The sequence below is a fragment of the Myotis davidii genome, unplaced genomic scaffold, assembly GCF_000327345.1.
Source record: "Myotis davidii unplaced genomic scaffold, ASM32734v1 scaffold1532, whole genome shotgun sequence".
In the NCBI taxonomy this organism is placed as follows: domain Eukaryota; kingdom Metazoa; phylum Chordata; class Mammalia; order Chiroptera; family Vespertilionidae; genus Myotis; species Myotis davidii.
In genome coordinates this window covers 24,304-36,021 of record NW_006283923.1, presented here as the reverse complement: position 1 = coordinate 36,021, position 11,718 = coordinate 24,304, and the positions used below count along the sequence as shown (strand labels likewise).

At 40.4% G+C, this 11,718-nt stretch overlaps 1 long non-coding RNA gene across 1 annotated transcript in view; it reads right to left on the bottom strand.

Annotated features, from left to right (window-relative positions):
* Nucleotides 1-1,326: 1,326 nt before the first annotated feature.
* LOC107184061 overlaps nt 1,327-11,718 on the bottom strand; it is a 13,787-nt gene continuing 3,395 nt past the window's right edge. The window contains exon 3 of the long non-coding RNA XR_001514887.1: nt 1,327-1,339. This is a non-coding gene — a long non-coding RNA (uncharacterized LOC107184061). The remainder of the gene's footprint in view (nt 1,340-11,718) is intronic.

Below are 11,718 nucleotides of genomic sequence, written 5' to 3'. Positions count from 1 at the left end.
ATGGCGGCACCGGCAGGGAACCAGGCGGAGCCAGCCAGCTATGCTTGATGGCGGCAGCAGCAGGGAGCTGGGGGTCCTCCGGCCCAAGCCTAAAGCCTCCACCAGAGGCTTAGGCTTGGGCCGGTCCAGCCAGCCAGGGATCCTTGATGGCAGTTGCAGCAGGGAACCAGGGTGGAACCAGCCAGCGATTGGTGGCGGGGAGCTGGGGTGCCCCAGTCCAGGCCTAAAGCCTTGGCCAGAGGCTTTAGGCTTGGGCCAGGGAGGAGCCAGCCAGCGATTGTTGATGGCAGCGGCTGCAGGGAGCTGGGGGTGCCCCCGCCCAGGCCAAAACCCTCAGCCTGAGGCGTTAGGCCTGGGTCAGGGAGGAGCCAGCCAGAGATCGTTGATGGTGGGGAGCATGGGGAGGGTCCGGCCCAGGCCTAACGCCTCAGCCAGAGGCTTTAGGCTTGGACTGGTGTGGAGCCAGCCAGCGATCGGTGATGACGGCTTTGGCGGGGAACCGGGGCGGAGCCAGCCAGCAATCAGTGGCGGGAGCTGGTGGTGCCCAGGTCTAGGTCTAAAGCCTCGGCTTGAGGCTTTAGGCCAGGGCCGGGGCGGAGCCAGCCAGTGATCTTGATGGCGGGGAGCATGGGAAGGGGGGCGGTCCGACCCAGTCCTAACACCTCAGCCAAAGGCTTTAGGCTTGGGCCGGGAAGGAGACAGCCAGTGATCATTGATGGCAGCAAAGGTGGGGAGCATGGGGAGAGGGGCCCCGGCACAGGCCTAACACCTCAGGCAGAGGCTTTAGGCTTCGATGGCCAGCGATCAGCGGCAGGGAGCTGGGGGGGTGGGGGGTGCGCCGGCCCAGGCCCAGGCCTAACACCTCAAGCAGAGGCTTTAGGCTTGGGCCGGGGCGGAGCCAGCCAGTGATTGGTGGCAGGGAGCTGGGGATGCCAAGGTCCAGGTCTAAAGCCTTGGCCTGAGGCTTTAGGCTGGGGCCGGGGTGGAGCCAGCCAGCGATCAGCGGCAGGGAGCTGGGGGGGTGGGGGGTGCGCCGGCCCAGGCCCAGGCCTAACACCTCAAGCAGAGGCTTTAGGCTTGGGCCGGGGAGGAGCCAGCCAGTGATCATTGAGCCAGCGATCATTGATGGCGGCCCAGGCCTAACACCTCAGCCTGAGGCTTTAAGCTTGGGCCAAGGAGGAGCCAGCCAGCGATGTTGATGGTGGCAGCGGTGGGGAGCTCGGGGTGACCCAGCCCAGGTCTAATAACTCGCCAGAGGCTATAGGCCCATAAGGTGGCCAGCAGGGTGGGACTGGGTGAGATGAGCCAGACACGCCCTGGAGCCAACCTCCCATGGTTCCTCCCTGGCTTCTGCAGAGTGAGTGGAATCCCTCTGGCAGGTGGGGTCCCTCGGCCTGGCCTGTGGGGATTAGGCTGAAAATGGCTCTCCAACATCCCCTGAGGGGTCCCAGAGTGCGAGAGGGCACTCTTCAAAGTTGCTGTTGTACAGTATGTGGAACACAAACACAACTGTGCAGTCAACCATATTCGGGGCTGACAGTGCCCAGCAATAACGTAACCCATGGCCAAAGGTGGAATTGTGCGGCCCCACAAGGAATCAAGCTCCCTCCTCTCTGGTTTCGGGGTGTCACCCGAGAATTGCTGCTGCCAAGTCACTGCAGCTCCTGCATTGTTCATCTGCCCCCTGGTGGTCAGTGTGCATCATAGCGACCAGTCATATGGTCAGACACTTAGCATATATATATATATATATATATATATATGTTTTATAAAAAGTAAAACTAAAACATAAAATGTCACATATATTTGTATAAGCTCACAAAAGCCAGTTATCTCCATGTAATAAGACATTTCTTAAATGACACATGAAATTTATTTCTTAGCTTTATAGTCATTATAGGAAGAAAGAAAGAGAGAGAGGAAGATTTGGCTTAGCAAATATTACTAATAGTCACTATTATTACAATTTCATTCTTATTGCTATACTTACAAAAATATATTTAAGTGTATATTTGAATAAAAAGATGTTTTTGTATTTAATATAACAATGAGTCTGTTATAAAGGTAATCATTAGAATGCAGTTGGTCACACATTTTTTATAAATAAAGTTAGCAATAATTACTGAAAACTGTTCTTTTTTAATAAATGAAACCTGGCTTCTTTGGCTCAGCAGTTGAGCATTGATCTATGAAACAGGAAGTAATGGTTTGATTCCTGATCAGGACACATGCCTGAGTTTCCAGCTTGATCTCCAGTAGGGAGCGCATAGGAAGCAGCCAATCAATAATTCTCATCATTGATGTTTCTATCTCTCCCTCTCCCTTCCTCTCTGAAATCAATAAAAATATATTAAAAAGGAAAGAATTCTAAGCCTGTGTGTTGCATGTATCTGTGTTATACAGGTTTACCAGGTAGCATAAAAATGCATACAACTTCAAAGTTAATGCAATGTATTCAGATGAGAAGGAAGAATTCAGAAGAAAAGAAATAATATTTATAATAAACATTTATTAATATGCTTTTTCAAAAATATTAAAAATATGATTATGTGTGAATATATTAAAAGACTATAATATCCAGGAATCTTCCTCAGCTTTCTCTGTCCTCAATAAAATCAAATAAATTAGATTAGATCAAGCATCAGTTGGTTGCCTCGACTTATTTTTATAAAAATCATTTGGAGTTGTAGATATTCATAAGAAGGCTAATTGAAAAGTGGTTTAAATTATTAGTTTGAAGATTTAATTGTCCATTGTTTATGCATATATGCATGCATATAACTTCTTTGGTTGATCTCTTACCCTGCATCCTCCTCTCCCCTGCCTTCCTTCTGAAGTTCAATGATTCTATGTCTCTGGCTCTACTTTGGTTCATCAGTTTATATTGTTCATTAAATTCCACAAATGAGTGAGATCATGTGATATTTATCTTTCTCTGACTGGCTTATTTCACTTAACATAATGCTCTCCAGGTCCATGCATGCTGTTGCAAATGGTAAGAGTTCTTTCCTTTTTATACCAGCATACTATTCCATTGTGTAGATGTACCACAGGTTTTTAATCCACTCATCTATTGATGGGCACTTACACTGTTTCTAAATCTTAGCTATTGTAAATTGTGCTGCTATGAACATAGGGGTGCATATGTCCTCTTTTATTAGTGTTTCTGATTTCTTGGGTTATAGTCCTAGAAGTAGGTTACTGGGTTAAATGGCAGTTCCATTTTTAATTTTTTGAGGAAACTCCATCTATTTTCCACAGTGGCTGCACCAGTCTACATTCCCACCAGCAGTTTATGAGGGTTCTTTTTCTCTGCATCCTCTCCAGCATTTGTAATTTGTCGATTTGTTGATGATAGCCATTCTGACAGGTGTGAGATGATATCTCATTGTTGTTTTGATTTGCATATCTGGGATAATTAATGACTTTGAGCATGTTTTCATATGTATTTAGGCCTTCTATATGTCCACTTTTGAAAAGTATTTAAGTCCTTTGTGCATTTTTTGATTATTGTTTTGCTTATCTTCCTTTTGTTAAGAAGTATGAGTTCCCTATACATTTTGGAGATTAAGCCCTTGTCAGATATAACATTGGCAAATATGTTCTTCCATGCAGTGGGCTTTCTTGTTTTTTTGTTGATAGTTTCTTTTGATGTGCAGAAGCTTTTTATTTTAATGTAGTCCCATTTGTTTATTTTCTCCTTAGTTTCCATTGCCCTAGTAGCTGTATCAGAAAAGATATCGCTACAACATATGTCTGATATTTTGCTGCCTATGGATTCTTCTAAGATTTTTATGGTTTCCCATCTATGTTTGAGTTCTTTATTTATTTTGAGTTTATTTTTGTGTGTGGTATATGTTGGTGGTCTAGTTTCATTTTTTTGCATGTATCTGTCCAATTTTCCTAACACCAATTATTGAAGAAACTGTCTTGACTCCATTGTATGCTCTTGCCTCCTTTGTCAAATAATAATTGAGCATAATGGCCTGGGTCGATTTCTGGGTTCTCTGTTCTGTTCCATTGGTCTATATGTCTGTTCTTGTGCCAGTACCATGCAGTTTTGAGAACAGTGGCTTTGTAATACAATTTGATGTCTGGTATTATGATCTCTCCAAATTTGTTATTTTTTTTCTCAGGATTGTTGTGGTTATTCGGGCTCTTTTTTCTATTCCAGATGAATTTTTAGAGTGTTCATTCTAGGTCTGTGAAATATGCTGTTGGTATTTTAATGGGGATTGCATTAAATCTATAGATTACATTGGGTAGTATGGACATTTTAATGATGTTGATTCATGGGTACCAACCCATGAACATGGTATATTATTCCATTTGTTTATGTCTCCCTCTATATCTTTTTTCAATGTCCTGTAGTTTTCTGAGTACAGGTCTTTTACCTCCTTGCTTAAGTTTATTCCTATGTATTTTAATTTTTTTGTTGCAATGATAATGGGATTGTTTTTTTTAGTTTCTCTTTCTGTGAGCTCATTGTTGGTGTATAAAACAGCCATAGATTTCTGGGTGTTGTTTTTGTATCCTGCTACGTTGCCAAATTCATTTATTAAATCTAGTAATTTTTTATGGAGTCTTTAGGGTTTTCTATGTACAATATCATGTCGTCTTTGAATAGTGACAGTTTTACATCTTTCCAATTTGGATGCATTGTATTTCTTCTCGTCTTATTGCTGAAAAAGCTTCTTCTTTTCCAATTTGGATGCCTTTTATTTCTTCTTGTCTGATCACTATGGCTAGCACGTCCAGTACTATGTCAAACAGGAGTGGTGAAAGTGGACATCCCTATCTTGTTCCTGTTTGTAGGGGAAATGGTTTTAATTTTTACCCATTAAATATGATTTTGGCTGTAAGTTTGTCATATAAGACTTTTATTAAGTTGAGGTTGATCCCTCTATTCCCACTTTGCTGAGGGTTTTTATCAAAAAAGGGCATTTGATTTTGCCAAATGGTTTTTCTTCATCAATTGATATGATTATGTGATTTTTATCTCTCAATTTGTTTATGTGATCTATCACATTTATTGATTTGCTGATACTGTACCATGCTTGCATCCCTGGAATAAATCTCACCTTTACCAATGACCTTCTAAGAAGTTCTACAATCAGCCTAGTTTGTCAAGTCAAAGTAGGAAATATGCAGATGTGCTGGCACTTTTGGCTGCTTTTTCTCTCTTTCTCTCTTTCTTCCCTTTTTATGAAAGCAATCTCTTTCCTTCCATTCTCTCTCTCTTTTGTTTTCCTTCATGAAACTATGCATCTTATTATTAAAATGATTAGAAAAAGATTGATACCTCTAAAGTTAAAAACAAAAGTTCTACCTTAGTTTCATGAGGCCAATTTACCTTTATATGAAAATATTAGAAAGATATTTAAATAGTATACTGAATATTTAAAATGAAAAATAATATGAATGGATTTAAATATATGTTATGTATACATTGTTACTATCTAGCCTAAAATATAAAATGTAATACATAAATACATACATACATACACAAATGTTTTGCACAAATCTTAATTTTCAATCAAGTGTAGCATTTTACATTTAAAATCTCCCTTATCGAGAATCTTTGAAAGCCCTGAAAAAGGTTCCTTTCCTTGTTGTATAAATGAGTAATGTTTATTTTCTGTGCACCAACTGGTACAGAAGTGTTTGAATAATCATAATGAATATAGAAAAATAAATTCAATCTGATATTTCTATATTTGCCTAATGTGAAGAGCTATGTTATTTGGTGTCTGAGTTCCCAGGACAAAAATGAGGATTGGAGACTAATAATCTAACTTGCCCCCTTCCCTTTCCTTTATACATTGAGCAATGGGTCCACATTCATATTAATGTGCAGATGTGGACCATCTGACTCTCCAATTCTATAAAGAACCTGAGAAAAGTAATAAAGGTGGGAAATAGAATGGGGTTTGTATAGAAAATATGAAATTCCATTTATTTAGTGACTAAAAACTGGGTGTATTTAAAATATAATTACTCTCAATAATAGCATGAGCATTTCATCTATATAATATAAAACAAGTAAAACACAGATTTATCATAATTCTCTTTAAAACAAGTCTTATCTTGATCTCTGGTCTTCACACGGTATAAGGAAAATGTGGTGACTGGTGTCACTTGTATACAAAAAAAGTCTCCTACCAAAATATAGTAACAAAACCAGATATAATATGCTTTAACAACTCTTTAAGAATACAGGTTTACAGTTGTTTTTAAGTAGGTTTACAGTTGTTTGTAAGGAAAATAATACAATAATTAATAAGTAATATTATAAGAATAAACTCTGTTTTTTGTTTATTCACAACTCTAAACTTACTCTTGCCCCACTCTGAATGTAGCCATGTCAGGATTATGGAAGAAAAACAGAAGGTGAAAATATATACAGATGAAAAGATTTTGTTATGGACTGAATTCTATTTTTCCAAAATTTGTATGTTGAGGCCCTGACTCCCAAGGTGATAGGGCCTGGAGGGAGATAATTAAGGTTAGTTAAATAAGGTCCTAAGAGTGGGGCCCTATTCCAATAGTGATGATATTCTCGTGATGCTGAAAAGGAAGAGACACCAGAGATCTCTCTCTGCTAGTACTTAGAAGAAAGGCTATAGTCCACAAGTCAGGAAGAGAGGCTTCACCAGAAACAAACCCTGAGAGCACCTTGATCTTGGACTTCTAGCCTCCAGAACTGTGAGAAAATTAATTCCTGTTGCTTAAGCCACCCAGCCTGTGGTATTTTGTTTTGATAGCCCAAACAGACTAATACAAATTTAAGGCATGTTTCTGTATGCTAATGAAAGGTGAATGAAAAGGAAAAGATGGTTGTCCCAGGAGAGGTGTAGTAACTAATTGAACAAGGTCCCAGAGGACACTAAAGGTGATGGAATCCAGAACACAGATCACAGAACACAGGTGACAGACCAATGGTTCCAGAATCATTAGGACTTAGAGAACTTAATGAGCATTTTGACCTTTAGTAGGTACAATATTTTTTTAAATGTACTTTTTCCCCTTTATCTCAGAAGAAAAAATGATCTGTAGTCCAAAACTAAGCCTTCTACTTCTGCTTAGAATTTGAAAAGCCCCCACAACCTGAAGAGCTCTTAGATTTGTAGACTTCATTACCTCCTGGCTCTGCCTCTCCCTGAGCTGTCTCTCCACCGGCACCGAGACAATCCACCTACCCTGTGCCGTCCTTCCAAATTCCCCAGCCTCTTGTGACTCAGAAATTCTTATCACAATCTTAGAAATCATTTCTCTTAAATTATTTTTCCTGGTATAAAATAAAGTAATTTTGTTATTATTTTTTTTATTTTAGATCAGTTTTTATTAAAAATCATTCTATAAATTTTATTTAATATCCCATCTAATAAAGAGGCAATATACTAATTGACCCTCACACTGTTGCAAAGATGGAAGCACCCACAGTCAAAAGGAGGAAATATGCTAATTGACTGCCCCACCCCCAAAGATGGCAGTGCTCACAGCCAATAAGGAGAGAGTATGCCAATTGACTTCTCTGCCCTCAAAGATAGTGGCGCCCACAGCCAATAAGGAGGGAATATGCTAATTGGCTGCCCCACCCTCAAAGATGGCGGCACCCAAAGCCACAAGATGGCCGGCAGGGCAGTTGGGGGCAACCAGGCAGACAGGGGAGGGTAGTTGGGGTTGACCAGGCCAGCAGAGGAGGGCAGTTGGAGGAGATTGGCCTGGCAGGGGAGCAGTTAGGCATCAATCAGGCTGGCAAAGGAGTGGTTAGGGGGTGATCAGGCTGGCAGGCAGAAGCAGTTAGAGGTTATTAGGCAGGCAGGCAGGTGAGCAATTGCCAGCCAGCAGTCCCAGATTGTGACAGGGATGTGTGGCTGCCAGTTTAGGCCTGATCACTGGCAGTTGGACATCTCCTGGGTGGGTCCCAGATTGGAGAGGGTGCAGGCTGGGATGAGGGACACTCCCCCAGTGCACAAATTTTGTGCACTGGGGCTCTTGTAGCCTTCTATAATATTAATACTACTAGTATGTATAAAAAAATTAAGTTTTTTCTATTTTTAATGTGACACATACTGTTTGATTTACTTTAATTATGTAAGAAAAAGGGATGGGTTAGTAACATTTTAAAATAGTACTGTTTGGGCTTGGCTGATGTGGCTCAATGGTTGAGTGTTGACCTGGGAACCAGGAGGTCATGGTTCGATTCCCAATACCTGGGTTGCAGGCTCAATCCCTAGTGTGGGGCATGCAGAAAGCAGCTAATTAATGATTCCCTCTCATCAGTGATGTTTCTCTCTCCTCTCTCTCTCTCTCTCTCTCTCTCTCTCTCTCTCCCCCCCCCTCTTTCTCTCTCTCTCCCTCTCCATTCCTCTCTGAAATTAATTTAAAAATGGTACTGTATCTGGTTTGGGGACTGATGTGGATTAAAGTATAAATTAAAATTTAATTACTTGCTACACCATCAGGAATTGACTTTCACAGCTGTTTAGAATTCCTGCATTTCACAGTTTAAAAATCAACTGGTTCATTATATAATTGTTAAGTTGTAATGATGATCTGAAAGGAGTTTTTAGGCTGTTATTTGCAAGCACTTTCCAAGTGACACATTTTTATTAGATAAAAACCAAACTAGATATGATAATTACTATGTTTTTTCCCCTTTTTTGTTTATTTGTTAAGCAATTCAGACATTTTAATGAGCTTTACAAGGATTTTTATATATGACTTGTGGATCTGGTAAAGATAATCTTGAGGCAAATTTGAATAAATATGTTCTTCTTAATAAATTATATGCTAACATCAACATTTATTACTTTATTTCTTAAGTTAAAGTCCCCTTTTTCATCCCCAAAATGTGGTTTAAAAATATTTTAAAAATGATATTATGGTTGAAACCAGTGTTGTTTGGACAAGTCACATCTATGTACTAACCACCACACTTGCCTATTAGGTTGTGTATGGGGGCTTTAAATTATGCTGTTATCACTGCTACTTACACCTTTGCAAACTCTGTGTGTTCACATGTCACCAGTTAGAACCATTGGTTTATACCAGCCGTGGGCAAACTACGGCCCGGGGGCCGGATCCGGCCCGTTTGAAATTAATAAAACTATTGAAATAAAAGACCGTACCCTTTTATGTAATGATGTTTACTTTGAATTTATATTAGTTCACACAAACACTCCATCCATGCTTTTGTTCCGGCCCTCTGGTCCAGTTTAAGAACCCATTGTGGCCCTCGAGTCAAAAAGTTTGCCCAACCCTGGTTTATACCCATTGGTCTTAAATTTTGAGGTTCTCAAACTTTAGTGAGTGTCAGAATCAAATGGAAAAATTGTTAAAATACAGATTGTTGTTTCCCACCCTCAGAATTCTCTAATTCAGTAAACGTAGGAGGTCCAACAATTTGTGTCTCAACAAATTCTTAGATGATGTTTATAATGCTGGTTCCAGTACCACTGAAGAACCACTGTTCCACATCCAGACTATTGCAGTATGCATTCCCTTTCTCAGTTCCATGCCTTTGTTTTTCTTCTCCTGTAATGTCCCTCACCTCCTGTCAGTCCCCACACCATCCTCTGAGCTCTACTTATCAAAACCCTACCTGTTCTTCAAAGCAAAATTCCTGCCAATTTCTCTGAGAAGCCTGTTTTCCCCAGAGCTCCCCATGTTGAGACTCTGTGGAACAGCAGGATGGATGCTTGCTCAGGGTGCAAAAACTGAGTGCAACCTATGAGCTAGTCTCTAGGGAAAATGCTCAGGACATAAAGCTGTGTCAGCAACAGCCTTTCCCTCAGAGAACACCTTGTTTTTGTGTCTCATTCTCATTGGCTGAGTTTAAAACTCCTTGATTGTAAAAATTATGTTGTTAACCTCTATATCCCCAAAATTGCCTAGTACATATTTACACATTCAATAAGGTTACTGCTTACCTTAATTGACTCATGAAAAATATTTACTTATTTGATAAATACTCATGGAATGTGCCATGATGAATTATAGGGACGTGATCCCATCCTTCATAATAATAATGACAATCATGATGATTTATTGAGTGTTTTAATTTGTTAACTCTTTTAAACCTCAAAACAAGTTTATATGGCAGGTACTGTAATTACCTTAATTTTAGATCAAGAAAGTTTAAGTAATCTGCTGCAGGTCACATAGCTAGAAAGAAGATAAACCAGAGTTTAGAGCCCTGGCAAGGTATCCCCAGAGCTCATGCCATTTACCATGCTCCTATAGGTGAGGAAACATATTCTAGAAAAGGTGGTGGACAGTAAAGAGGAATGAATTAAATACAACCTCACCTGTTCTATGAATGAGAAGTATAGGATGCCCTGGTATTGTATGACAAGAGGAGCAAATCTACTTCTTGGAGATTGCTCAGGGAAGGCTTTTTCATGAAAAAGATTTCTAAGATAAGACCTGAAGCATGAGCAGGAATTACAAAAGCAAAGGGAGACAGTAAAGTGGTGTTACAAGTCAAGGAAAGGACATGAGCTTAGCTGGAAGTGGGTATGAAATACTTAAGGAACTGAAAGAATGCTTATGTATAAAAAGGTGCAGCTGAAGAGAAATGCTGGGGCAAGAACAGAGACTTGAGATCCTAAGAAGGATTCTGAAATCCACCCTAAGAGCAATGAGAAGCCACTGATGTTGTCTATGTAAGTCAACTGTGTGATGGATATACACAGATTAGAAGGAAACATGTACAAATGTGTGTGGTGACTGGTAGGCTACTGCTATAGTCCAGATAAGAGAGAAATGTAGCTTATATTAGGATTTTGGCAGTGGAAAGAGAACAAAAGGAATTGCTTCTAGTAAGATTGAAGAAATAAAATAAAAATCAGCTTTAGCTGGTTTGGCTCAGTGGGTACAGAATCAGCCTCTGGACTGAAGGGTCCTAGTTTCAATACCAGTCAAGGGCACATGCCCAGGTTGCAGGCTCAATCCCCAGTAGGGTGTGTGCAGGAGGCAACCAATCAATAATCTCTCTCATCATTGATGTTCCTCTCTCTCCCTCTCTTTTCCTTTCTGAAGTCAATAAAAATATATAAAAAATGCAATACAATAAAATAAAAAATCATTGGTTAGCTTAATCAATGAGGGTTAAGGGAGAAGTCCTAGCAAGGACTCTGATTTCTGTCATGCAGAGGGATATTACAGAGTGTTTGGAGGGTGACTTTTAAATTGAAAGCTGAGTGATAAGAAAAATAACCAGAAATGTAGAGATAATGGAGGGAAAATTGCAGATAGTGGTAAGAGCAAGTGATTTTGGGGGAAGCTTGATGTGTGTGGAGAAGAGGGAGAAGGCAGCACAGCTGGGGTCAGTGAGAGAGGTAGAGTGTGGAGAAGGGCAGAAAAGGGGCCTTGGACACAGGGCCCTTCCAAGTGGCACAGACTTGTGGGGCAAGGCTAAGAATTCAGAATTATTCTGAGTGAAATGGAGAGTTTGAGACAGGACAGATATATACATGTATATATTTAAAAATTGTTTTAGCTACTATATAGATAATCCTATCTAATAAAAGAGAAACATGGAAATTAGCATACGACTGCTACCCTTTCCTTTGGCTAATCAGGGGTGATATGCAAATTAACTGCCAGCCAAGATGGCGGCCGGCAGCCAGGCAGTTTAAACTGAACATGAGGCTTGCTTACTTCAGTGACGGAGGACTCCAATGTTCCCCGCCTGCCTTGGCAGCCTCTGAG